The sequence below is a fragment of the Polyodon spathula genome, chromosome 19 (genome assembly GCF_017654505.1).
Source record: "Polyodon spathula isolate WHYD16114869_AA chromosome 19, ASM1765450v1, whole genome shotgun sequence".
Lineage (NCBI taxonomy): Eukaryota > Metazoa > Chordata > Actinopteri > Acipenseriformes > Polyodontidae > Polyodon > Polyodon spathula.
In genome coordinates this window covers 8,482,267-8,506,544 of record NC_054552.1, presented here as the reverse complement: position 1 = coordinate 8,506,544, position 24,278 = coordinate 8,482,267, and the positions used below count along the sequence as shown (strand labels likewise).

Here is a 24,278-nt window from a genome sequence, read left to right as displayed (position 1 = left end):
GATTGTACATCACTTCACGTGCATTTAAAGTAGTTAATATGTGAGCACGAGGTTGCACATAATTAATTCACGTGCTGGGATTGAAGTGAATAAATAATTAGTAATTGAATCCCAGCACAACAGTATATATAGATGCACGTTTTACTCACTCAGGGTTGGGTGTTCGGTGAGTGGAGAACGGGAGAGGGAGGAGGAGAAACCAAATAGAGTTTAGAATCAATTGCTATTACGTGCTGGTGGGACCAGCACGATACTTGTTTGTTTAAACTCGCCGTGTTTTGTTAGTCTGTCGATCTGCTCACCGTTTTGTCAAGTGTTAGTCCGTTTTTGTTTGTCTCTTTATTTTGGCGTGAAGTGCCGTGTCCTGTGTTTTCGTGTTTGTTAAACCTTTTATTTACAATAAACCGGTGCAAACAAGCGTCCCCATCATTTTTATTTATCCGTCCTATGTTTGTGTATTTTATTTCCTGGTCTGACGCCGCCTACTTCGGCCATCTTTGTGACAGCCATTCATAGGAAACAGTCTCCAGAGCATTTTTGGGTATAACTGTATCATTAAGAACTCCTAAAGTCAGGGTGAAATTTTATGAATGCTCTGATCTTAGCCGAAAGAAAAAAGCCAAGACGAATTACAGTTGATCCTCACAGTGACTAATTATTATAAAAAAGTAGTTTTTTTGTTTGATTTGTGATTTTTAGTAAAGAAAAGTTCAGTTTAATTTTATTTGTGTGTGTTTCTTTTTTAGTGCTGGTATTTTACAAAATAAAATACAAGCTACTGTACATAATTCAGATTGTAAAAAGTGACCTCGGAGTTCCATGGCATCATCGGCTTACGGCCTCGTCCTTTGTGCTTTCACTGAACTCTTTGGTGGCTTTTTACAATGCGATTAAGTACAGTCGCTTGTACTTTATTCTCTACATTTACTATAAGTGTGTAACAGACATTTAAATGCAAACAATACATACATAGACAGCTGTAAATGTTTTACATGCTACTGACAGAATTATGGTAAAGTTTACAGCTGTAGGTATACCAGCAAATTTATTTTGTTCCATTGCTCCGGGCACTGTTAAATAATATTTCCAGATTTATTTATTTTTAAACTATTTCAGAAACTAATATCAAGGAGCTCCCGAGTGACGCGTCTGGTAAAGGCAATCCGAGTGGAGTGCAGGATGCGCCCTACAGCCTGGAGTTCGTCGGTTCGAATCCAGGCTATTCTGTTGCCGACTGTAGACCGAGCGCCGCCTAGGGAGGAAATCTTAGGTCGGTCAGGGTGTTCTCAACTCACTGCGCACCAGCAACCCCTGTAGTCTGGCCGGGCACCTGCGGGCTTGCCTGTAAGCTGCCCAGAGCCGCGTTGTCCTTGATGTTGTAGCTCTGAGGTGGCTGCATGGTGAGTCTGCAGTGTGAAAAAAAAAGCGGTCGGCTGACGGCACACGCTTCAGAGGACAGCGTGTGCTCGTCTTCAACGCTCCCGAGTCAGTGAGGGGGTGGTAGCGGTGAGCTGAGCCTTAAAAATTGATATGCCAAATTGGGAGAAATAATAAAACAATTGGTGATTACTAAATAAAAAAAAAGAAACTAATATAATGTAGTCATTCCGGAAATTTGTTTTCCTTATTTTCTATTGGCTGGAGCCATAGTTGCATTAGCCTCAGACTCTGTAGAAGTCATATATCCTTCACCAGTTCACCACCCTTGTTAAATCAAACGGTAAAATAACTATAATGTACTACCCAGAGATCAACATCATCAGTAACTGCCTCAGAATGAAATAAAAAACGAATTGTATTCACATTAGTTTGTGGCATGTCACCCAAGTCATTAGGTGTTGATGGCTTGCTTTGACTTGGGAAATAATTAATCATATTAACTGTGTCTGCTGTCAGTTACTTAGATGACACCCAACATGCAGTAAGATTGACATTTATGTTATCTGGAGCAGTATCATTATCTGGTATCAAAGTGAATATTTATTCAATACAGATTGACATTTCTATCCTGATGTAGAATACAGTATTGACCCGAGCATACAAGCTGGGATACTCTACAAATAATCAACAATGGTGTTGCCTGGAAATAAGGGGTCTGTCTTATTTATGGCACTGAATGTCAAAACAGTCAATAAAGACAGTGTAGATAACCTCAGGTTTTGACTGATCTGGTATTACAAGTGAGAAAGTGAATGGATTTTTCACACTGGAATATTCATATCAATATTTCATACATTCTTTTCCTGTTGTAGTATATTTCAATAGAGAATTCTGTCCAGAGAATCTCACCACATTGGCTTGCAAAACACATTATACATTTTTTGCTGTGGTCCTGTGGGGGATAGCTGAAATTATGCAATTATGCTTTAACTAATTTCAAGGGGTAATTGGCTGCGCCTGTTCCAATCTCTCTGGCATTTGTTTACGGCCATTTACAGCAGCTCACGGAGCTCTGTGTTTGGCTGGGGGCGTTCTTTGGATTGTGATTTGGAAGGGCCTTGGCTAAACTGAATCCTGGGGTTAGTCTGGTGTCGTTCACTCACAAGCAGACATGGGTTGGTTTGGACTTGAAAACAACAGTAAAGTTTGCACTCAGCCATGAGGCCTACTTAGGAAGAGTAGAGAACCAGGCCTTTGTACCTGTTGTTTCTACAAGGTCCTGTAGTAAAAGTGCTTGGGATGAGATTCACTGAAGCTGACCTAGAAAAGGCCACGTATGGCCTCCTGTTAGTAATGCTACATTATAATTTTTTCTGATTTCATCAGATTTCTGATGAGAACTCTGCAGGTTCTCATACATTTCTGTCGTACTCATTCAATCATATTTTCCCAATCATTGTAAAAGTGTGTCGTAATACATAGCTTAGTCTATTTTGAGCAGACTGACCCTGCCAACCCCTTTCCTGAATAGAAAAGAAAAAGAAAATATGCTTTCTCATATTTTTGTTTACAAACCGCCTAAAGTTTATTGGTTTGTTCATTTGAAAATAAATCCCTTTTCAGGGAAAATGATGTTCCTTATTGACTTCTGCTTTCATCTGTATTTTCAGATATTGTCTGAGAAAGCAACACAGGCAGGCATGCCGGCAGGCAGGAGCAGCCTTTGGGAATCTGATTTAGTGTTTGTATTTTTTCATTGAAAAAATGAGAAAAGTATTTGGCTTCATCCCTCTGGCTCACATCAGTTTGTCTATCTGAGGCAATCCATCTTCCACTTGGCTGAGGGAGTTTCCTTTTAGCATCCCTGTAATAATTTGCCTCCAGACTGCTATCAGTTTAGACCTCACCTCTTCCATTTTGCAATCCTCGTTTAAATGTTCTTTACATTTTGTGCCATTTTATTATCAAAGATTCTTGGTCCCATCATTATTATTTGTCAAAATATCTTTGGACCTCAGAGCTACTGAACGATTTAAATTGAATTAGGTTAACATATATATTATAGCATGCTCTTCTTTGTGAATATCTGATTTGGGAAAATGCTGCAGCTTAAACTGTAATTATGGCTGCCTGTAAATACTGAAAGTAATGTCTGAAATAAAATTACAAAAAACAAAAACATCAATATTTCCCCTTTGTAATGCTGGGTTTAATTGTGTTCCTTTCTTTACTGCAATAGAGTAAAAGGTAACACTAAAATATATTATTCAATATAGAATACCAGAATTTTGAAAGAATATTCAGACCAACCACATGCTTTGTTGGTACTGTTTTAATTGCAGCTCACACATTTAAAAAAATATGCAAAAGACAATGAGGTCTGTTTGAACTTTATTACAGTCCAAGAGGTCATGGAATTACACTCCATGTTGGCTCTAGCAGCTCTATAGTTTACCTCACAACATAGTCTCTGTGTTGGAGCCACAGAGGTATCAGTTTCATGACTCCAACAATCAATTAAACCTTGACCCAACGAGGGGAATACCAACAGGACAGGAAATTCCAAACTGTCATTGAACAACGACATTGGATTCTCCACGCAAACCTCCACACCAAAAACTATTGTGGGTCACTTCCTATACACAAAGTACCACCTTCCTTGGACTGGACATTGCTTTACTGTATATTTCATTTTATTCTGTTCCTGAAGTGCTCTCTGTATCGCTCAACAGGTGGTCGTAAATGACCTTAAAAACACACTATTTTCTGTGGCAGTTATTTCTTTCATCTGCAGTTTTTAAGCTACCTTGTAACCGTGATAAATATACTGGGGCAGGTGCCGAGAGACTGGCAGTGATGCATTGTACAATAATGAGAACAGTTTTAAATTCACAGTGATGAGACCTGGACCCTGTAACCATGGTAACAGCTATGTTACTGAGCATTCCCAAAAGTCAATGCAGCAGACAATACTGGGGGGGGAGGGGGGAGAGGAATAGTAAATGGTCCTGAATGCAAACCATTAACAGCTGCCTTTTATTTATGTAACCAAGAAGACCTTTTGCAACAGTTTAGAAATTAGGTCTTGGCAATACGCATACACCAGCCAGCACAGAAGCACATTATTTGTTGTGATTAATTGTAATAGATGCGCCTGATAAATTAGTACCTCTTTTTAATGCCCTGTTATTATTTTGTTTTCCCTTGGGTTCTTTCAGAAAAGCAGTGGACTAGAGATTGGGGTGGAGATGTTGTCCATCACAGGGTTTAGTGTACATTAATAGTGGGGCTAGAATGATCCCAGATTGACATGCCTGAGCACACCCCCATCTCTCTATATAAAGAACAGCTAAAATCGAGGCACTCCAACTTCCTATGTGATTGGGAATATGCCTTCCAGGTCTCAATTTTCCAGGCTTGGGCTGGAAAGGTGACCGGTTTGGAACCCCCGATAGCCTCCACACGCTAACTGTGTTCCTACAGCTCCAATCGCAGCCCCTCACTACAGGTGGCACTTCAAGCTGGAAGAACTCTTACAATAGAGAACGCAAAAAAATCGCAACTGTTCTCTTTACAAGCCTCCATTACAAGAGCTCCAATCATTTATTTCCAATAAAATACAATGTGCTTTATTCCCTGGGAACGGATAGGCCAAAGACCTCTGACAGCATGTCTACAATTTATGAACCATGTGTTGTTTGGAAGCAAGCCAAAACACCTTCAATCTGACAGAGTGCCGCAATCCACTACGATTGACTGCATAATGGCCTTAATTGGCTGTGTCTGAGTCCATATGAATGGTGTTTATGAAATAATTTAACACAACAGTGCTTAATTTGCTAGCTTTGGAGCACAGAGCTTTCGACATCGAGTTGGCTAAATGTGAGGGCAGCTTACTCCTGCACAGAGTTTAATGGATACAAAAATGCAGTAAACCAGCTGGTTGTACTTACATTGCTGAATACAAAATTGTATTAGACTCTCAAAAACTGAAATAACTGAAGTTCAATGCTTGTCTTAGGCCTCTTCTAAGCCACTTCAGATGCTTACTTCTGTTTAAATGTGTAACGTAAAATTGTAACAATTAATACAATTGCAAAAAAAGTTATGGAAACTTAAGTCAAGAAAATGTAATGGGACTAAATTCCTTGTGTTTTCGATTTCCGGTACTGCATTGGTTTAATAATTTCCCCAGAACAACAACCAGAAAGCTTCCTTATGGGAATTAGGCCTGACTTAAATCAAAATTCCAGTGCCACTGTAACCGTAGTCCAATAACATGTTTGTATACAGTAACACAAGGGCTACATTCTTTTGATTTCAAGAGATGTTGTTTCACGGAGTTACAAAAACAAATGAACACCTTAGCAGTGCTTAAGAGACCTTGAATTATATTTCCTAAATTGACTGGTTCAAGTTTGTATCCTTTTAATATCTATAGAAGTTCTAATAGCATACCTAACTTTAAGCTTGTCTTAGATTTTTGTGCTGCTACTGCTGCCCTTAACATCTTTGTAGGGTATTACCCAGCACATAAAGAAAATTAATCAAAACTATAAGACATCGGAAAGGAAAAGTTTACTTTTGAAACATACAGAATAAGCAACAATCACTAATTCCACATGAATTCATATTCACTGATACACAAGACAGTGCAGAGAAGACAGTGGATAATTTATTGAAAATTATTTAAAAAAATAAAGCTGATATGTTATGAACACCACGTCATGCGAACAACGGTGCTGCCAAGAATGGTTAGTCCTGATCATCCCAGACTGCAACCATAAAATCAAGGACAACTGCATCTTTAAGGGACTTTAAGTCTCCTTGCTGTCAGACACACCCGGTGACTTAAATATGAAAATAACAGCTTCAAAAGAATCAGGCCACCTACAGTAAGGAGTCAATCAATACACACGGGAACGCAGGCACAGAACGCAAGCTGCATCAGCCAGAACAGAGCTCAAGATGGATATATATTAGAATCATAGAAGTGACCAAACTCTACAGGTGTTGCATCATGGGAGTACTGTTTTTACTCCTTAGGCTGCACTGGGTGCAACTATAAAAACAAATTCCTGCTTTTAAAGCTCTTTTTGTGTCGAGACTCCTCAAAACGCTATTATAAAAACACAGGCCCAAACAATGAAACTACAAAATAAAAATTACAATCACAATAAAAAATAATAAACACAGAAACATTAAAATAAGTCTCTTTGTTTATTTTGAAGCATTTAACTGAATCCGAGTCGCTGAAACATGAGTTTTGTAGCACAGTAAGAAAAAGCACCCGCTCCCTAGCGTCTGTGCTCTTCCAAAAAACAAGATCTTGAAACCGCAGGACACTACTAGGCTTATTTGAAATGAGCAGCTCTGTATCATAACCAGGAACAAGAGCAAACACACCAGCAAGTAGCAACAAGGGAAACAGCAAACTCATACATTTTTTAATTGACATCACTGTCGGGGTAGCCTCACATGTATACATGAGTGTAGAGAAGATTACCGTACTGTACGTTAGCGCGAGGCAAGGACATTAACCTCTTTCTAATTATTGGACTATGCTTTGCAATGTATGAACTGATGGATTTAGAGAGAATATAGGAGAAAGGAAAGTCGTGGGATCACAGTAACTGTCTGTGAAGGAGCTGTTAATTCCAACCATCACTAAAATCCACGAGAGCTAGCATTGCCATTTCATCGTAGTGTGTTTAACACTGCACTGTTTAAGAAGGACTGAACGATGTTACAAGGACTGGAACAAAACATTAACTGTACTAACTGCTTGTGCTTTGAATTTGTAATTGTAACTGGCTTCTTTATTTGCTCATTACAGACACACTCTCTCAACACCAAACGCACATTTTTTTATGCATTAGTTTTAGTAATTTATCATCAGTAGTCCGTCACATATCAGACTGCTCTGGTGCCACAATAAGGGCGGATATTATAAAAAGGAAGGGGTTTGGCAGTTATCTCCAAGTAGCTTTTCTAATTGGTACAACAGAAAGATTGACATTGGGATAGATTTTAGTCTCAGTCGATCTGGCGCTTCACTGGTGCACTGTGTGTGGGTGGTATGGTATCAATTCCATGGTGGGGTAACAACGTTAATGAGCGTTTTTTTTCTGAGTTTGTTCTATATTTAAAATGGCATCTCTAAACAAAGGAAACCACATTTGAAAGTATTTTGAGGAACGAGAAAACTGTGGTATGTAAATAACTATGCAAACAAAATTGCCGTACCACAAAAACACAAGTTCAATGCTTCACAATTATAAATGAAAACATTCAGAATTATTGTGGATGGAGTTACTGATGGCAATAAAAAGCAAACATCCATAACAACATTCGCTATAGACTTGGCTGAACAGGGCGTGATCACGTTATCCCCTATGAGGACAGTGCACGTGAATCATGAATGCAGCAGTTTTGAAATTCATGTAAGATTATCCCAATACTGTGCCAACCTGTAAAACAATAACAGCGAGGCTGGAAAAACTTAGAGAGAGACAATTGTGCTGCAGCTGTTCATAAAAAAAAAAAAAACTCAAAAGGAAGAAAAAGTTGCAATTACCACAGACTGGTGGACCCCATTCCTCAAATCTTCCCATAGATGGAAGGCTTTTTTCACTTGAAATTGTTCTGTAAGCTTTTCGACCGAACGGCCAGTTATGTTTAGTAGCGTTTTTATGTGTATGTTGGAGCTACTGCACTAAAGTAAAGGACCCCTGAGACACACTTCAAACAGGCAGGCCAGGCATCACTTTACAATTTAATGTAAAGTTGTGTGGATACGTGAATTTGAATACTTTATGTTATTCTGCATTACGACCATATACAATTAACTGCACAAAAAGGCAAACATATTAATCACTTAATATATTACTTGATTGTTTGTTAGTTTGGTATTTAAAATAGGAATTGTGGCAATGTTTGGGAGGTTTATGTACACTAGTGCCGTATGTAGAGGAGAGGGGTTTGATTTGAGTACAGGCGATCCTCGACTTACAGCGCACGGCACTTACCACTCTTTTGCATTATTACCCTGCTTCGACTTTACGACATCATTTACGACACAACGAGACCTGAGCGACGCGTCTTGTGCGCAGCTCGGTGTCCGAACTGCAGTACCTGCTGTGGCCTCCCTGACTTAGTCTAGAGTTCAGGCAATCGTAGTTCCGGCTAGGAGTACCACAAACACACACTGAACACGTCATTGGAAAGCCCAGAGTCTGTACTTTTAAACAAGCGAGGTAGGTGTCTGAGTAATATGCGTGTAATCACCGGGCTCAGTGTAAAGAGTTAAATATTTTAATGAGTACAATATAAAGGGTTATTTTTGTAAAACTATATTATCTGGCTGAAGAGTCAGGAACATAACCCCAATTTATAACATTGTTCCTATGGGAAAATGTGCTTCAACTTAAAACGCGACTTTCAGGAACCAATTGTGTCGCAAGTGCGAGGACAGCCTGTACTCGGAAATTGTAACAAAGTGCTTGTTTCGAGCAATAGTAGATCTCAAAAATCTCACCCTACTAACAAAGACCGCAAACTTTTAAATCTGAGGCAGACTTTTTAATATCAGTGCTCTTTAAAGATTACTAAAAACAAAATGGAAACCACCAGGTACCAATTATCAGTAATAAAGAATAATGATTTTAAAAGATATTATTAGCATTATTGCCCTAACCTTTGCCTTAAACATAACCCAATCATTATAAGCTTAGTAGGAAACTGAAAACATTACAGATAATTATCTTATTGTAGTTCATGTTAATTTATACTCAGTTAATATAACTCCAACACGTTCATGCTCCATAATATGCAATACCAAATCATGAATATGGTTTTAGAAGAGTACATTTAGGACAAACAATAAAATACCCTGAGCACACATGTTGAGTTTCAACGTCTGTAGTACAAAAGCCTGACCTATTAGGTCATTTTGTTTCTTTAGACTGGCGTTATGGCAGCTGAAAATGTTACTAAGCTTTTGAATTAGTTTTGCACTGCTCATACATTTTATTTCTGTCCTCTTTGGATTTGAATGCACTCACCGCTCTCTTCACTGCAGGGGATAGTGCACTTGAATGCCTGCCCCTTTCAATTGAAACAAAATCAAAAAGACTTTTAAAATTACAACAGCAGTACTGGTACATCCACCTGCTTATCACTGTATGGTTTAACCTCCTCTGTCCGCGCATTCGAGAAATAATATGCCAATTAGAGTTAGCCAGGGTCGGATTAACGCACAGGCAAACTAGGCAGCTGCCTAAAGCCCAAAGTCATGAGGGTCCCAAAAGATACAGAATCGTGTGCAAACGTAAAGAACTTCACTCACTGATATTTCAGCAGAGGCAGTGGATCTCGTTTGTGTTCACACAAAATAAAACTGGCAGACCCGGAACTTACTCTCGCTCACTTTCGCACAGCGACACAAGTAAGTTCCAAAATACAGAAAACAATGTCTCTTTAGGGGACAGCAAAGCGTAAACACAAGCAACATGAAGAAGAACGCAAGCGGCAAAGTGGGGCACTAGAAATATTATACAATTGCAATGTTTTTACCACAGATTGTTATGGGGAATATACTGGATAGCCTAGATGGAATTTATGCAGTAATGAGTGACTGACTTGATGGATCTTAGATGGGATCTGGCAACTGATGAAAACTGGCACAAAATTGCACTCTTGTCTACACCTACAGGAGAGCTTTCCTACACTTGCCCAGTTTGCTGTTAATATGTTGGCTTTGCCACACAGTACTGCAGAATTGGAATGTTTGACAACCCTCCTATATAGAAATATCATGTTTTAACAATCAACATATAGCGTTCTTGTCCATATTCCAACTGTTGTATTTTTATTCAGTAAATCAGGAAAGGCGATTATCAAGCCCTGCTATGGGATTTGACGCACGATTCAGGGTTTTTCTGAATTTATTTTGAAATGTATTTAGCAGACCACCTTCTGCCAAACTTGAACAACAGCAATATAACAGGGCTTGCGCCCTGTTACAGTGTCATATATTACTCTGATACTTTCAATAACTTGTGTTACCAAGAATGGTAAAAAAAAAATAAAAAAAAAATAATCAAAAGTATGTTTTATCACAATTAGCAGTTCTCATATACTGCAAGTAAATATGCAAATGAAAGCGTGTATGTTAAACTGGGTCCTATGAGACAATTGCTTAACCCTGTATGGGAACAAATGGACACAAGGCCTTGATGGACTGCAAAACATGATGTTGTTGTTTCCTATGATTTGAAGAATTCAAATTTAGTTGGCAAGTGCAGCAGGATGGTGGCTTTCCTGGATACAACACTGTGGAAGAAGGTTTATACCCATAATTTTCATTTCATAGTAGTAAAGAATTTCAAAAATACTAATACTAATGGCATTATAAAATTTTAAAAATGAAAACAAAAATCACCCACAGAAATACAGGCCACGGTTACCATGCCTACCGGTAGGTATATGTTAATAAAAACTAAATATATAACTTGATCTCATGTGTATCACTTACAAATCATACACAAGGGACCAGTGCTGCTAGATTAGATATCTGATACATTCTATATGCAAGCCTACTTTTAAAGAATAGAATGGAAAGCTGTTAGGTTTTTACATGCTTCCATTGGTCTAATTCCTGTGCCGTTATCTTTACATGTTTTTGACTAGAAAACTAGACAAATATAATTTTGTTTCATGAAGCAGTATTTTAGATTTATGGCAGAAACCAACCTTCCTGGGACACATTAATAAAGAAATGTTCAGCAGTACATTAAGCAACTGATAAACAAAAAGAGAAGTCTTTTGACTGGATCATCATGACCTACGACTTACAACCACAAATCAATGTTATTAACCCAGGTTCATCACAATTGGATGAGCTGTTCTTCAGATACTGTATATGTATAAATGTAAATGTGGCATATATAAATACCTAAAGATTGACAGACATCCCCATATCTACAGATTCTCACATAACTAAATTTCCTCAACAAAGTTTCATCACAATTATAAGTACATAAAAATGTCTCCTTGTCACAAGCTTCATGGGATTTAAAAACAAATCCGTCTATAGAAATTGAAATGAAAAACGCATCACAAAGGAACACATTCAAAAAGGTGTGTATTTTAGTAAAGCAAAACAAACTACGACTTTCTAAATCTGTCATGTGTAAACATGAAAAGGGCTTTCAGGAATTGTCCAAATGCTTAAATCCTGTTTGGCACTGGACATATAATAAAATCTTTAAGATCCCTATTCTCTTTCACAGTGTAGTATTGTTTGCTTGGTTTAAGCTTTCCACAAAACATCCTAAAGCATGGGAAAATGCAAAGGGACACCTTTCAGTATAAAACTAAAAGAAACTATAATTAAATGTCTGCTTCCTGCCACTAAGTCACATCTTGCTTGTTGGTATTGTTAGAATTGTTCTACCCACAGAGCTCTATTCAATTGATATAAACTGCAACAGCTCTGAATACCACTACTGCAGAGATCACTAAAACAGAGCCCACCTTCAGTTATTGTTACTGAACAGTTTACAACAAAACACATGACTTACTGTTGCTGCCTGCTGTGTTACACATGTTCGCAGTATAACTTTCAAAATAATAACCATTACATTTCATATTATTATTCACATGCCCCTGATCACAAATCATTTGAGATATTGCCTTTAGATGAACACGTCATAATGAGCCACACTGCACAGACCCAAAACAATCACGATTATGTTGAAAACGATATAGCGAGAATACATACAGTAACATTGGGTGTTTTGCCGTTACAGCATGTTCCTTATTCCATGAAATACAGTATTGGAAAGCACTCTGCATATTACACAGGCTTGAGTATGGTAGTAGATTGGTATAGAAGTCTAGCAAATAATTATTTTGTTTCAGTTGCCTTTATGGCTTCTTTCTGTGTTTTTTTCCAGTGCCCCCAATAGGGTTAGCTGATTTACCCAGTTCACTTTAAATTCTAAACATTTGCCCAAAAATAACAGACCAATTGCACTTAATGCCTGGACTCATAAATGACCTGCATTTTATTGTAAGATATATCTCAACATCACAAAAATAATACTAAATGAATGTTTATGAAATCCTCTTCATGATAAAAAAAAATATTTTAAAACCCTGATCAGGTTGTTTTTCATATGAAATCAAATGTTTTGTTCAACGCATGTTACCAAAGTCCTCTAATTACTGTCTTCCAAGCTTTATTGTTCAGTGTCTTTCTAGTTCCCTCTCGATATATGGGCTAATTGCGAATATACAGCTCATCTCTCCCTGGATGTATTTTCAAGCTTCCATTTTGCTTGTGGTCTGTGCTTTATCATTATAAAAAGCACTAAACACTGTTCCACTTTAAGCAACTGTTGCTTAGAGACCCTGTCTGGGAATTATTAGTACATTCGGTTTTTCAGTGACACCCCAAGGGACTGACAGATCTGCTGGCCGCCTTGGCACGCCCAAGATGGACTTTAAAAGGACCCCTTGTTGGATAGAAAGGCAGAAATGCATGCACTGGAAAGCAGTGGTTAGGCTACACTCAGGGGCTGTGTTGTGCATTCTGTAGTACAGGTGTATGGGGCACAGGAGTACATATGCATGCATATTAAAGAGCCTCTAGTGCCATTCAATGAAAATGGTTCATTTGTTATATCGCTAAATATTTTTTTGTGGTGGTGGGTATATCCAGGGTATATATATCTATATATATAATCTCATTATATTATAGATATATATATATATATATATATATATATATATATATACACACACATACATACACACACACACACAGTATATATATAATTCAAATATGTTGATTGCAATGCAATGCAGCAGTGATTCTTCTCATTCTATTAAGTTGTCTCTAGTCATCACTCCAGTCCAACGTGTGTATTTTTGTGAGATGCTAATGCCAATGGTTTGGCATAATCTAATTATCACATTCACCTGAGTAAAAGGTTCCTTAATTACCGATACAGACACGCAAATAACGTTTTACACTTCTCATTTCAATAGTTATGTGTGGGCGATGTAATATATTTTTATTCTCTAATCTGAAACAGTGGGCAGTTTGCCAAGAAGCACAGTCCCTGAGCCTTTTAAAAATGTCAAATCTGCAAGAATGTGTTGATATATTTCATTCCAGGAAAAGTTTACCCATAACATACTGAACTGCAAAAAAAAACAACAACAACAAAAAAAAAAAAAAAACATACTACAGAGAACAAGCCTTCTCAATTAAAGGTGGAGTTCACCATAGGTATTGCTTCTATAAGAAGGTACGGTGGCTTGCGAAAGTATTCACCCCCCCTTGGCATTTTTCCTATTTTGTTGCCTTACAACCTGGAATTAAAATGGATTTCTATTTGGATTTCATGTAATGGACATACACAAAATAGTCCAGATTGGTGAAGTGAAATGAAAAAAATAACTTGTTTAAAAAAATTCTAAAAAATAAATAACGTAAAAGTTTAAGGTGAAACATTTAAATGTCTTGGAATGGCCTAGTCAAAGCCCAGACCTCAATCCAATTGAGAATCTGTGGGATGATTTAAAGATTGCTGTACACCAGCGGAACCCATCCAACTTGAAGGAGCTGGAGCAGTTTTGCCTTGAAGAATGGGCAAAAATCCCAGTGGCTAGATGTGCCAAGCTTACAGATACATACCCCAAGAGACTTGCAGCTGTAATTGCTGCAAAAGGTGGCTCTACAAATTATTGACTTTGGGGGGGTGAATAGTTATGCACGCTCAAGTTTCTGTTTTTTTGTCTTGTTTCTTGTCTGTTTCACAATAAAACATATTTTGCATCTTCAAAGTGGTAGGCATGTTGTGTAAATCAAATGATACAAACTCCCAAAAAATCCATTTTAATACCAGGTTGTAAGGCAACAAAACAGGAAAAATGCCAAGGGGGGTGAATACTTTCGCAAGCCACTGTATTTACATGTTGGTAAATATCAGTGTTGGTAAGTATCATGTGTTTCTTTTACAACATGTATAACTTTTTACTGATCAAGGTGTAGGTACCAGGATCATGAGCATATGTAACTATGAAAGGGGGTTGTGGGTAATCCACTGACAGACTGGGAGAGACACAGGAAGTTAGGCAGGCCATGAGCAAAATCATAACAATGGAGACATGGAACAGAAAATACAACAAGGCAAAACAAAAACACTGAATACAAAACAAAAGCTTGTCTTGAAGATTGCGAGTGCAACTCCACTATTCATGGAGGTCCAGCTGACACACCCACCTCGCTATACTTTGGGATCTAAAAGCCTCTAAACTCATCCCTGCTCCATTTACTAATTAAGACCCTTGGCCCCAGTTCCACTTGGTGGTTTTGATTACTTTGGTTTGGTTGTCCAGGGTAGTGTGGACAATCCGCAGCCTTGGTGTGTCAACATTCTCCTTACATGGCGAGACGCTCCGCCGAGATACGCCCACAAAGCCAGTCAAGAACCCTGATTCCCTGTAAACAAACTCAGCTGGCAGAACAGCACAGGCCAGAATCTTACTCTCCAACTGTTTACCAAAGTACGAACGAAAAAATGAAATAAATACATTTTCATTCCCACATGCAGGCCCTCAGCCCTGCTTCAATAATACTACTTAATTCAAATACTGTACAGGTGTTTGTTTCTTGGTTTCTAAGATTAATAAAGTTTTATCCTTTTCTAGGAGTTGATTAAAGACTTGAGTAAACAGTCCAATAACATGCTCCTATGTCTTGAAACCCAAGGACAGACAAACTAAACTGCTTAATGCAGATAGGATACTGGAACACATTTATGAAGGCCTTTACACCAAAATACAATGTTTGAGTCCTTAAATTAACCTTACAAGTTGTTTGTCACTTGATAAGATTAATAGTTACATTTTAATTAAACAAACAATTTTAGTGTAAACCACAATAAATCAGGCCCATGGTAATGTAAATAATAGAGGTGCTAAGGTAAATATGAGACACATGCTTAATGTAAATCAAAGTTATACAAAAGTGTATTTAAAAAAAAAAAAAAAAAAAAAAAACAACGAGATGAAAGATTGCAAAAAAACCTGTCTGACCCAATGCACTGCAAATCAGTTTTAAGCCATTCACTTTTCCTTTTTGTGTTTCGCTATACACATTTCACAGGTAAAAACGGGACACAGCTTGGATTGTAGAAAGAAAATTCTGTGACAGATTAATCGACAGCTGATGCAAGATACTGTAAATCACACCCAACAGTGACTTATGAAATGCAAGTCTTATGAAATGCAAGTCTTATGAAATGCTGATGAAAACCAATGGTAGGGGAGGGCGAGAAGTCAGCTCTGCCGAAATCCAACATGGTGACAACACTTACGTTTTTCACATGCCGATAAAGAATTCTCAGAAAACACCATGGAAACAGGATGTGCAATAACGTGTGACTTTCCCTGTTTCCTGGTAACTAAAGCTCGGCGAGACTTTGATCCTCTTTCTTCTTCAGGGAAGCATAATTTTCATCTCCAGCTTTGAAAACTGATCACAGCCAACCACGGTGATGGGGGGGGGGGGGGGGGGGGGGGGGGTTGGCGACACCAGTTGGATTAATATACAGTTAAAAAGTGCAGGTATTGAGATCTGCCACTGTAAAAAAGACTCTAGACCCACGGTAGGACGCACATGCAATAATACACAACAGGCTTTCTAGGGATACTGAGATACACAGTACAGACACTTCAGAGCTCAGTTGATATGTTACATAAAAAAAATAAAAAAAACACCTTACCATACATATGTTGTTAGTATATTGTATAAACTCCAATATATTTCTAAGAAACACAAATAATAAGTTTTCCAAAAAATGTGTTTATATGATATATATTTTGTTAGTTTTCTGAATTTAATCGGAAATTTCTAGGTATTGTTTTCCAAAAACTGACTTTCGGAATATTCCATTCAAATGCCTTTCGTGTACAATGTTGTTGCAGACAGAAGTATCATCAAAATTTGTTGATCCTATGTAAACTGGATCAATGTGGCAGATCACTAGATGGCATGGCTCTCACGTGACGACACTGTGGCTGATCTACCCCATGTCTATAGTAGGTAACTAGAACTAAAGAGCAGCCCCTGAACTCCAGCGAAAGCACTTCAATAAAGACTTGAATAAAACATTTCAAAATATATAGTAAGGGGTAAAAAAAAAAAAAAAGGGAAGCTTCTTACTTTAAGAGCTAAACATAAATCTTGCAACAAAATACATATAATAAAAGAAAATCCAAATAACATTTTGATTAGAAGTATGTTGATTGAGTTTTTCATAAACTTGAACATGATTGTGGAGCACTGCAGATTAAACTGTAGACTGACTGTCAGGTCTCTCAAATAAGATTGTGCTATATTACCATATTCCTTCAAATTTAAGACACACTTTTTTTTTTTTTTTTTTAACCATTTTTGCTTCTCAAAAACAGCCGGTGTCTTAAACTCCAGTACAATATAGTCATGCATGTATTAAAATTGTCAAACAAAAGACGTGACTGCACAAGTACACAAACAGCAATGTGACCGTCTGCCGAGAAAAGACCAACCAAAATGTTGCTGCCTGAGCTCAAATCATCCATGACATACAGGCAGCCATTTTCAAAGAAGCGTCATTAGCTTCCTGAAGAATTCGAAGAGAAGCTTTTACAATTTCAGCATTGGACAGATCAGAAATATGTATTGTTCAAGATGCCAAGCAATACCACAGTTCACAAACTGGGAGAAAAAACGGTGCAAGATAATCTGCATATGCGTATGTTATGTTCTGTTGGTATTGTGCATACCATTCTGACTGTTGAGTTTGCAATGCAATTAATGCTGTTGTGGTGTTGGGTTACCTGTTGCCTGATGTAGTGAAATTTTGTGTCATGCTTGCTGTTGCCAGGATGTGTGATGCCGTAAGTGATTGGCTGTGTGTGTACGACGGAGACGCCAATTTAAGCATTATAGTACACAACACAATAAACAAGCTCTGTGGTTAATCTACAACAACACTGTTTCGTGTCAGTTGTGTGCGATACAACAGCATAATTGAGGTTGTATCTTTGTAAATGTATATTTATTTGATGTTTTATTTTTTCCTCAAATTGAGGGTGGTAAATTTGGGTATGCATCCTAAATATGAGGGCATCTTAGATTTGAAGGAATATGGTATAACAGAAGAGACAATCCCCCAGTTACCTGGAATAAACTGGTAATGACGGCATTAGCATTTGTTTGCTTTATTTATTACAGTTGCACCTCGGTAACATACAGTCACTGATGTTCTTGACTCCTTAGGACAGGAAGAAAGGTTGAGTTCATTAATGCCCTTTAAAGAAAAACTATACCTGCAGCCCTGACATATTTAATTGTATTACAGTCTAATGCCACTTCATTGTATCCTAGACTACTACAAAGAAAGCTTATGCTGCATTTAAAAAATAGATAAGTCAATTGGACAGTTTTCTGCAGATATCTGACATTTCCTGATACACACTTGCATGTCTTTTTTTTTTGTTGTTGTTGCCAATCATAAGCTGCAAGGTAAATATGACATATTGTTTAGTTATTGTAACACACTTTTGGCTGTACTTTTACTCAGATCAGTTCCCTTCTGTTAGATTCTTTTCTCCGCATTGAATAAGCTGCAAGCAGTAGCGGGGGGAGGGAGTGAGGGAGGAGGAGAGAAGAGCGAAAGGAGGATATCACATCTTTAAAATACTTTTTTGGACATGTTTTTAAGCAGATTTTATATACTGTACTGCACCAGTTACAAAACACCATGCTGAGATGGTGGCATTAACGAGGTTCTTCACTCAACTTACGCCTTACCCTTTGAACCAATTCTAATTTAAAATCGATTTCCCTGTTTTATTTTGTTTGTTTTTGTGTTAGTGCCAATACAGACAGAATGCATCCAGAGGGCACAAAATAGCATTTGTAAAATTAATAAAAACGTGTATAAACTGTACTTAAATAAATGTAGTTTTTTTCGGTGGGGGGCGGGGGTCGGTTCAGTTTTTTTTTTTTTTTTTTTTTAAGCGATCACAACCTCACGTACCGTACATATTTGCTTGTTTAGGGTAAAACTGGATAACAAACATTCAGCGCAGGGTATGTTGTTTTCACCAAAGCACTTATTGCTACTATGGATCAAAACAAAACAAAACAAAACAAAAACCTTAAAGCATCGAAACACACGTTGAAAGGTGTCAGCGTCACAGTAAAAAGTGCTGAAAATATTTTGTATGAAAAAACACTTCCATTCAGGTTCTAGGTCAAACAAGCTACGTTGGCATTTTTGACCAGAGATTCCTAACGCGTTGTGTTGCAGATTTGTACTGGACACTGACGGTAATCAGTTGGTGCGCTCTCCCATAAATACCAGATTTAGCTAAATAAATAAAAGGATCTTATAACAAAGGCTGCACAGACGTAAATGTGTTAGTAAACCCTCTATGACGGACGGTACGTAGATAGATTCAGTGTCCTGCAAACATACAGGGTTTGTGTAAAAAGCAATTATTCAGTCAATTAAACACGGATAGCTGAATATCCCAGTGCAGTTGAACGGACAGAATGTATCCAGTCTTCTGCTTAAGATAGGAATTGTTTTCCAGTTTTGCTTCTGGAGTAGCGGACTACAACAAATGGCATATAAACTATGGCAATTACATGAAACGCAAAGTATATTGAAGGAGAACTTACTTTGAAAGACCAGAAGAATAATACCTCATATATATGCCTTTATTTGAAGTTTTTTTTTTTTTTTTTTTTTTTTTTTTCTGATCATTTCAACAACCACAAGTTGACAATTAAAGATTTTCTTCGTTTGCAAAGGTTCTGATGCGGCTAGATTAATTTTAGAAAGGCACTATATTACTGATAACTGTTAGACTTCCCATTTGAAAATAACGTCCCAAAAAATGATCAAATGATAATGTTAATTAGAAAACTACAATTAAAACTAATGGAAAACCAGATGTAATTTAGGCAATAATACTAACTTTGTGTTTGTTTGTTTTATCCACATAATAAGCAATGCATTTGTACTTTCAAACGACTCTATTCTGCTGCAAAGACAAAAGACAAAAAAACAAAGGCATAACAGAATGAAACACAATTATCACAGGTGTAAGTGATGTGACCCGCCTGCAAAAACAAGACACTACACAACTTCACAAGCGCATCAATGCAGACTATTAACCAGAGCTATTTCTACAACACTTTCACAAATATACTTGATATATTCATAGCCCCCTCTAAAAAAACAACAGCAAAACAAATTAATTTAGTAATGAAAAAGTATGTTTACTTACAGATTTAGCTTATACTATTGTAGCCCGCTTTCTTTCCTCTATTTCCCCTGTCTTGGCCAGTATGTGTGAGGTTTGAGGTTCCTGTATTTACATCGCCTTGGATTGCTTTAAGAAAAAAAAAAAAAAAAAAAACACCGTAGAGATTCTGAGTTGAAAACCAACACAATTACCGTAATGCACAGAATATACATAACAAATCATGTCTTTACCGTAATCTACTACCGAGAGACAACCATACAAAAGATTTCTAGATATATTTTAATCTTACCATGAGAAAACTAACACATAGTTATAGCACCAATACTAGTACCAATATAGATCTTTATATTTATATGTCAACCATAGATCATTACATACCAACTGTAAAATATAATTTCTTATCCTTTATTCCATATCCTTAATTTTATTTTGGATTTGTGACCTGATTTTTTGGTGGAATATAGCATATTGTAAACAAATAATAATAAAAAAGATAATCTATTTGGCTATTTACATGCAGTAGGTAATGATCTGTCAAAAATTAACTGCTTGCACTTAATATACAGTATACATGTAAGCACATTTTTTGACTTCATAAATTTAAAAACACACAAGTTCCATGATATCCATGCATTTGTTTTATATGGTTTCTACTGCTATGAATTTTGCTATGTTTTTACCATATAATAGCAAAGTAATAGTACAATTCTTAAGAAACTAAGTCAAGTAGATCAATGTTTTGGCTAGTGCCTTCATAAATTCATGGGTCCATATTATATCAATCTCCGATGAGTTCCTAGATAAGTTTGGCACAACAAAGTATATAATTATACTGTAAGGAATGCATGTATTTCCACCCACTCACACATCACTGCATTCTTTATAATAAACTTGGCCTGCTTTCCTCTAATTTCATTGGATTACAGAACCTTACTCTACTGTGTGAAGGCATCATTGTCCATTTCCCAACTGTTAGTGCACAATACTGAATAGCTCTCACAGCTAATTACAAAAAAGCCCTGCTAATAACTGCTGTTGTTATGTTGGAATAATTATGAAAATACAAGAATAGGCCCAAAATAATATGGTTTTATTGTCTTTTATTGTGTTTTGGAATTATGTTTTTTTTTCTTCCCCCAAACAGTATGTATACATTTTGTGTCCAATAATTCACAGCTTCTTTAAGTATTTTAACAACAACAATCTACCCATAACAGAATGCTGTGTAACACAAGCTTGAACTTCTTTCAATAAGGTGATGCAGCTTTTACATGCAATAGAAGACATGTCAGGGATGCTATTCCCATTGTTTAACTATTCATTTTAAGGCTAGCCCACTTGCACAAAAGTGTGTGCTACAGATGGCAAGTGTTTCATTTATTTTGAGCAAGCCTTGTATACAATTTAACTGTATAGTTTGATTCTTTGTTCTTTTGCCACAAGTATCTTATTATAATGTTTGCCTGTCCAATTGGCACTTTAGAGCCTGAAGACACTCAGACCTGACATCTATGAAGGTCTGTTATACCTGCCAACACCTGGACCACAGTGTGATAAACACATTCACTGGTGTGTAAATGACAGTGACTAATGAAAGGCCAACCTATTTATAATCAGGGATCTTTTGTCTTTTCAGCACAGCAGCCCAGCCAGCCTCAAACTAGGTTATTCATATTACTAAAAGCTGTCTGTATCAGTATGGAATGCCTATAGTAATTCCACTTTGGAGCCTTCTCATCATTCAGGAGCTAAACAGAAATGGTCTGGTCAGTAACTGGAGGAGTGACTCCAAAGTGCATGAAGTAGTGTTGGTGGCTCAGTCTTCAGTAGGAGGCACTCTTCAGTGTGGACTAGAGCTCAGCTATTGCAGCATGATGTAAGGTATAGGGGTGCTTTGATAAACAAGTTCTGTTCTTTTGGATACAATGATAAACTGAGCTCCACAATAAGGATCCCCAAAAAAGAACAGGAGTTTGAGCATCATTATCAGTGAGCATGCTGTTCCAGTGATTGTTCTCCCCTCCCTCTGCAAGCAGGTTCATTTAGATCAGTAAGTGGTTAGTAAAGCATTCTAAGGGCAGGTTGAGTGAGCTCAAAACAGGAAAAACAATAGGGTAAAAATCATAAACTGCTATTAAAATATAACCTGGTGGAGTAATGGTGAACCAATGTAAAGTTTTTAACAAACAGAGTGAGTTTGTTTACTTATTACTATTTGATGTAAAATAGATTTTCTATGCCATATTATTATGGTTGTTATCTTATTAGCCCAGTTATAAGAAATGCTGTAAAATGTAAGTCAGCATGTGAAAGGGCAGTGTTGTGGTGAAGCCTTTAACTGCTGTGGTAATAGCAGGCAGAGGCTAATGGAGGCAGTTTAAGCACACATCCTAATTCTTTACAGAAAACAAAAGTAAAAACTGTTCACCAAATAAATGGTACCACATCTTTAATATGACAAGACTATATCCAGACAGAGCAAGGATAAAAACAAGTGGTATCATTGGTAACAGGCAGAGCTTTCAGTACAGGAAATAAAATGGAGAATTGTAGTCCTTGCTTTGCTTTGCTTTGTTTTGCTTTGCTTTGCTTTGCTTTGCTTTGCTTTGCTTTGCATTGCATTGCATTGCATTGCTCTGCTCTGCTCTGCTCAGCTCCTTGCCCTGGGTTCATCTCACTCCAAGTGGAAAGACTGCTTCTTTTATACACCTGTGGCTGGACTTAATCGATTCTTAATTAATCAATTCAAACCCCTAAAACCACCGCCAGCTAAGCCACTGGTCTGCATGTGTATTTGACAGGATAGTATTAACCCTATTCCTCCTAAGATGGAACAACAACAGATACAACAGGGGCTTGTGCCCTGGGTCAAAAATATTTGTTTCCTGAGCTGTAACAAACCTTGAAATTGACATTCACAAACTTTCTACTGATGTTGCTGGATTCTACTACAAGAAGCTGATTTAAACAGGCACTTAGTGTGCATACATTAACAGAAGAAGCTGGGAAATGAGTATTTGCCACATACGTATATTTGTTAATAGACAAAATGTTATTGAGGTTCTACATAGAAACGAAGGGCCGGGAAACAGCTTTGACTTGATGTTGGCTTGTCTGGATTCTTGTCATGGAAGGCCTGTGCTATTCGATGAGCACTTCACCCCATGACTTGCATTCATAAACATTAAGTTGTGACTGCTTACAGAACAGGGAGGATATGCGATGGTAACACAAAATTAATGAGTGGGTAACTCGAAAATATTCAATTAGCGAAGGAAGACTGTGGCTGTGTTAGTGTTTTGTGTGTGTTTTGGTGGTGGTTGGCAGGGATGGGGTTGAGAGAGAGAGAGAGAGAGAGAGAGAGAGAGAGAGAGAGCTGTGATAGTGACAGACTTGGGTGAGGGATTTTCTGTTTCATTTTTGTTGCATGACTTGTTTATGTTTAACCTTTTTTATTTTGCCTTGTTGTGCTGTGTTTTTGTTGTTACTATTGATTTATTGAAATAAACCTGAAGTTTTGACTCTCTTTTCTGCCTCCTGGCTACCTTAGACACCCCGCCAATCTATCACAAAGACATAAACATGAGTTGTTTACTGAAGAATTGACTGGTTGATACCCACAAAGAACCAGAATGTTTTCTGTTTATACCACACAGAATTAACCGTTTACTTACCTTCAAAATTTCGTTTTGTTTTATGGACATTGCTGTTGCTTTGGGGAGCTCTGAATTCAAGTCGCAGTTGTGATGTCCCTGCTCCAAACCTGCCTTGGAAATATGACATATAAATATGTTTTGGTACACATTCACACATTGTATAAAGAAGGAAGAAGCTTGTTTCCATGCAGATTATTTGCTCATCTCATCTCATGTTTAAATTAATATAAAACTAAAAAGGAATGTGGTATACTTAACATCTGTCCTTCGTTTCTGCCTAAAAATCCAGCACAGTAACTTCAATGGAATAAATATTTTACACACTATTTTAAAAGTTGTTGAGCTCTTGAAAGGAAATCAGTCTTCCCTTCTGGCAGTCTGAACACATAACTACTGTAACTACTGTATAGAGGCCTCATTCTAGCACAACAAGCATTTTATGGCAGACAATTCGCTGTGGGTAAGAAGGCAAAGATATTTAGAGTGGGATTCAATGGAAGTTGACAAATAAACAATCACAGCCACATGCAGGAATGCACTACAATGAGATTAAAAGAGTTACCGCACTTACTCCTCAACACTGGAAAAGGTAGTATTAACTGTGGATATAGTAAATGTACTTGGTTAAAGAAAGTTCTGACTTACATTCAGGTAGTCTTGCACATCCAACGTCATTTCACCTGAAAAAGGAATTTGTTAATTACGGTCTAGTAAGGTTTGTGAAGGTTCTTAGTAAGTTTCATCAAAACACTAGAGTGGTTTCTTTAGATCTAAAACTATATGATATACGTATGTAGATACCTTGTGTACATACAGAAGTATGCCAGCCTACAATAAATACTAATAAACAATGTAAATAAAAATGATCGCTATCAATCAAATTCAATGAAATAAAAAACATGTTTT

The 24,278-nt window shown here is 37.3% G+C and overlaps 1 protein-coding gene across 2 annotated transcripts in view; it reads right to left on the bottom strand.

Moving 5' to 3' along the window:
• Window positions 1-24,045, bottom strand: part of LOC121294954 (tumor protein p53-inducible protein 11-like) — a 49,008-nt gene extending 24,963 nt beyond the window's left edge. Inside the window, exons 1-3 of one of the 2 annotated variants that reach the window (XM_041219206.1) lie at window positions 24,018-24,045; window positions 23,391-23,483; window positions 19,738-19,842 (exon numbers count right to left, since the gene is read on the bottom strand). The gene's annotated coding sequence lies outside the window, so the exon portion shown is untranslated. The remainder of the gene's footprint in view (window positions 1-19,737; window positions 19,843-23,390; window positions 23,484-24,017) is intronic. The other variant, XM_041219207.1, reaches the window with a different exon arrangement.
• Window positions 24,046-24,278: the final 233 nt, after the last annotated feature.